The sequence below is a fragment of the Cavia porcellus genome, unplaced genomic scaffold (genome assembly GCF_034190915.1).
Source record: "Cavia porcellus strain 051 isolate PalLab524CR breed Dunkin Hartley unplaced genomic scaffold, mCavPor4.1 scaffold_1, whole genome shotgun sequence".
In the NCBI taxonomy this organism is placed as follows: Eukaryota; Metazoa; Chordata; class Mammalia; order Rodentia; family Caviidae; genus Cavia; species Cavia porcellus.
Window position 1 is genome coordinate 108,602,535 of NW_026947484.1, and position 5,209 is coordinate 108,607,743.

At 45.8% G+C, this 5,209-nt stretch overlaps 1 long non-coding RNA gene across 1 annotated transcript; it reads left to right on the forward strand.

The window, feature by feature from the left end:
• Positions 1 to 1,499: 1,499 nt before the first annotated feature.
• Positions 1,500 to 4,624, forward strand: LOC134476943 (uncharacterized). Its single transcript, XR_010048785.1, has 3 exons — positions 1,500 to 1,733; positions 4,032 to 4,116; positions 4,586 to 4,624. It is a non-coding gene; the product is annotated as an uncharacterized LOC134476943 (long non-coding RNA).
• The last annotated feature ends 585 nt before the right edge of the window (positions 4,625 to 5,209 follow it).

Below are 5,209 nucleotides of genomic sequence, written 5' to 3' on the forward strand. Positions count from 1 at the left end.
GTTGGCATATAACAAGGTTTAGTCTTTGTCTGGTGTCATCCTGGGAAAAGTGGCCTTCACTTGAGCATAAGAATAAATCCCGAAGGTGTTCCACTAGAAGAAGTGGGCTAACTGCCCTCCTGGGAGCTGAACAGAAAGTACTGCTACATTCCACCCCTTTGTCATGGGGGTTTGTGTCTCTGTATGTATTTGCTAGAGTTCCACAGGCCTCTCTTCCTATGGGAAAGCTTAAAAGGTGAGGTTAGGAGAATAATATCTAGCCCAATTTCTGCGTTCGGTTTCAGGACTGTATTGGTACTTACTGTTTTTTCCACTCTAAATTTCCTTGGCTCCCAGCTATTACCTCTAACAGTCTCAGTGACTTAACTGATGTTGTGATCCAAACCCTACTTTGATAACATGTTAATTTCTCTTCTTGCCACAAATTACTGGAAGGAGCTAACACCCTTCTCAGATTAAAAATCATCAAAATCTAGTTCTAAATTTGGTGTGGAGGCACACATGCCTATAATCCCAGATACTCTGGAGGCTGAAGCAGGAGCACTGCCTGGACAATGCAGTGAGACCCTGTCTCAAAAGAAAATTTGAAAAAGGGCTAGTGGGGCTGGGTATTCGCTCATAGAAGCCTTGTCTAGCACATTTCAATTGCAAATTGGGGCCAAAAAATGGGGAAAGAATCTAATCCCATAGCCATGGCTCTTGTCACTACCTGTTGGCTCATTCTTGCCAGTGCTTTGAAATGTAGTCTCTTCTTCCCACACCATTTTCTCTAAAAGATGCTTTTCCCTAATGAAAATCCCATAGTCAGGGGATTCTGAGGAAGCAGGGGTCTCTGCGATGTCTCCTCTCAGGGAGGGAAACTGCCAACCTTTAACAGGCAGGGCTGGGCTTCTTCTAAGGCTCTACAGATTCAGAGAAGTATGGAGAGCCAGAAATTTTGGAGCCCCTGTGTGTCTCTAGGCCTTGAATCAGGCTCCAAAATTTTTCTAACTGGAGCACTGACCTTGACAGCACATCTGCCTTCCAGAGCCTCATTGAGTCAGGATTTTAGTCTGGATATTTTTCTTCTTTTTTCTCCACTACTGTAGATAAGGGCCTCTTTGTAAGCCTTCAAAGAGGCTCTTTGGCTTTCACAGTTAATTTTCTATGGTTGTTAACTGCTCTCAGCTTTTCATTATCTCCTGACAGGGTTCAATGCAACTTCATAATAGGCAGTCAAATCCACTGTGCCTGTATTCATCGCTAACCCTCTGCCTAACCCATATGCCCCGAATTGTTGCCCTATGAGGGCATTTCCTACTTCATCCACAGGGAAAGTTTTAACAATTGTGGCCACCATCTCCTCCTGAAGATTATCTGTACTCCCACAGCATCCGGGAGATTTATTTTGTTTTATTTTAATTTTAGGCCAGTGTCTTACTATGTTATCCAGTGTGGCTCTGAACTCCTGGCTTCAAGCCATCTTCCTGCCTCAGCCTCCAAAATAACTATGATAGGACTACAGGTATTCACCAAGTATTGCCACCCAGGCAGTGAGTAATAACTTTCTTCTATTCTATCACTTTTAGGACACTCCTGGAACCAACAGTCAGTTCAAGTGGTCTGGGAAGCCGATGCCGAGACCGAGTTAGAAGTGTAAGAGGCGCATTGGGCAGTGAAAGACAAGGAAACAGGAACAGGCAGAGAAAGCCTATGCATGATGCTGTCAATCTCTACCTTTGAAAGGAAGGGAGGTAAGAAGCAAAGCTGGGCAAAGAGACTTCAAGCCATGATGTAGACTTTTTTCTTTTTTTTTTGGTATCGGGGATCGAACTCATAACCTTGCGCTTGCCAGGCAGATGCTTATGCCACTAAATCCCCAGTCCCATGACGCAGACTTTTACTAGTCATATTTACAGAACACAAAGCTTCAGAGCCAGAGTGTCCCATAGAGGAGGCAACAGCAGTAGAAATGACCAAGCCCAGGACCCAAACTGTGCTGTCACTGTCTAGGGCTGTCCTTAGCTGTGACAGGCAGGTAGATTCCAAAGACACTGTGGTGGAGGCTGGCAGCTAAATGCATCTTGGCAGCTACGTGATGCATTCTATCTTAGAGAGTCAGGGCTGCCATATCAGGTATTTTGCCTTTGTGTCCCGCACTAGTTCTTTGTCATCTTGCTCCTGTATTACAGACATGAATTTTGAAAAGATTTAGATAAGAAACCTAGGCAAATTGGGCAGGTATGAGGTTCTGCTAGAACTCTGTGACAACGGACTAGAAGTGAAGCAGGGAAATGTGGGGCTTGGGAAATGCACGTATGTACAGGTTTATGCTGCCAAGTCTCCCTCTCCTTCCCTGCCTAACTATGGAGAGACTGGAGGTGGAATCAGCTGTTGTTTGGGTGAGTGGAAGAAAGCTACTCTCTCCTCCCAATGGCATTTTAGCAACTCATAAAAAATATCCTGGAAGGAACTTATATTAATTTTATTAGAATGGGAAACATAAGGTTTTCTTGATTTTTTTTCCTTTTAAATGAGATTTTTATTTAGAACATACTGGAATTTAGTTGCTCAGAACATTAGAAGTGGTAGCTAGGACAACAAAAGGGTTAGAAAGTGCTAGAATGACTCAGGGAGCTTTGAACTGAGACTGTTCTCTATTAGGCCGAAAAAAACGTTGCTTGGAATTTCTTTGTCCCAGTTATTCTGTTATGTTACAGATATGGTTACACTTACTGGAGTACCCAGTTGATAAGAAAAGGAGGCACTGGAATATATAACATGACTGTGACTGATTTTTTTTTCCCAAGAGAAGCCCTTAAGAATACCATTATTAAATCTGAAAGTGACTATTTTTTGAGATGTAGGGTCTTGTATGTAGGCCAGGGTGGGCTCAAACTCTTGATCTTCCTATCTTGGCCTCCCAGTGCTGGGAGTACAGGTATGCACCACCATACCCCACAAGATAATTTGTAGTTCAGTCTCTGGCCCTGACTTTTCTCAACTTCTCTTCCAGTTGTTAGGCACTCCCCCCCACCATGTCCCATATCTTGTCCCCAAGATGGCAAGTTCTCAAGTTCATTTAATCATATTCTTCTGAGTCTATCCCAAATTCCTCTGATCTCATTTTTTTTTTTGTTTTTTGTTTTTTTTTAAGAGGCTGCCTCAGCCTGTTTCTTGCAGTTACCACTTTTAAATAGGTGATTGTTGAAAGATATCAGGCATAGTGGCAATGACTGTAATTTCAGCACTTGGGAGACTGACGCAGAAGGATCACTGAGAGTTTCAGGCCAACCTGATCTACATAGTGCACCAAAGGCCAGCCTCTGTCTCAAAAATCTTAAAAAAAAAAAAAAATTGTTAATGATAGTGGTGAGTCTTGACAAACTCAGTAATTTCTCAGATTTATCTATTTATATTTTGAAACAGAGTCTTGGTCAGTTTCCCTAGCAGATCAGTATATGATTTTTCTGTCTCAATCTAGATAAAAAATTTTTTGGTACCAGGAATTGAACTCATGACCTTGCACTTGGTAGGCAGGCGCTTATGCCACGGAACTAAATTTCTGGCAACCTGAGTCAAATTTGGTTACTTATTTTGAGACACTGGCTACGTAGTCCAGGCTGGCCTCGAACTCCCAGCCATCCTCCTGCTTCAACCTCCCAAGTGCTGGGATTACAGGCATGTACCACCCCACCTGGTAAAATATAAAACGTTTTTTGAACTCTGGAAAAAGATCTTGGAATCAGTCACCTTTGTCAGCCAAGTCTAGAGTGATGATGTCCCTGAGGCTGCTTTCTTCAGGAACAGATGACAAAGAGGTGACTCAGGTTCCAGGTTTTTCTTTGTAACCTTCGCACTAAGTATCCTAATTGTTAAGGAATTTATCTAGGAGAATTTAAGTGTTCACTTCTGGGTCAATTTAACAATCCCACATTAAACATAAAAATCTCCTAAAAAACAAAACACTCCATCCCAGCGGTCTGGAGATAATCCCAGAAAGACACTTCCTCCTCTCCTCACTCCACCCTATCCTCACCCTTTTTTTACAGTTCTTCCCCATGGGCCCACGGATTTCTGGGTTTTCTGGTTCCCGCCCAGAAGCCTGCTCTGGAATGTTCCCAACTCAGCTGGCAGGTGAACTTTTCCCTCCAGGGCCCACACCTAGTTTCTGGAGGATGGGGGAGGGAAAAACCGATCCCCACGAGTGAACGCACAGGCTGCATTGTTCTGATGCCTTCTTAATCCTGTATGTGTTCACAATAAACATTTGTCCAACAAATAAACCAGAGAACCACTCAGGGCCCAGCAACATAAACTGAGTCTCCTTTTATACGTATCTCGTATCTCAAACGTTAACACCGGGAAGGCAGCCTCAAGGTTTCAATGCAGCCTGTAGTTTGCAAAGCAGCCCAGACTGCTTTTTCTGGGGACTGGGGCCAATCAATGTGCCTACCTCTGGAAAGGCGGACTTTTAAGAAAGGTAGATTTGCAACCTGGGATTGAGTCCCCTTCCGTTTAGAATGAAGTCATTCCAATGCATGTAAACTCACATCCTCGGTTCTCATTCATTTAACTAACATTATTAAGCATCTAATCTGTGCAGGTCACTGTCGCAGGCAGGAGACCCTGGTGGAGATGGGGCTCATTATAGGTCGCAAGACGAAAGGAAAATATGAACTAGAAAATGATGACTACTAGCAAGCAAAGGTGTCAGAACGGAAAACAATAGTGGAGAACAAGAGATGCGGAAGCGAATCCAAGACAGGGGTTGGTGGTAAGGAAAATAGGTGAGATCGCGGGGCGAGAGCACCAGCGACGCCCTCTGCAGTGACGGAGGCTCTCTGGTCGCACGGAGGCGGACGAAGGCCGGGAAGGGCTGGATCGGAGATTCCTGCAGAGGGACCCGAGGCTGTCCTCCAGCACAGCCGGAAAGATGCACGAGAGGGAGACTCCCAGGATACCTGGGTCGGGGGGAGACTGCAGACCACCAGCCGGGGTGCCCGCAAAATGGCCTCCAGGGCCCGGTCAGCCCCGCCCTGGCGCGCCCCCGTCCGCCGGCCCACGTGACCCGGTCCGCCCCTCGCGCCCACCCTGTTGCGACCCCGGGTCGCGGTCCCCACGGTGGCGGCCCCGCCCCTCGCTGGAAGTGGACCAACCAGTGGTCTGGGAGGGCGGGGCGAGCAGTAACCGCCAATGGAGGTGGAGCTGCGCCGAGGAGTAACAGGTT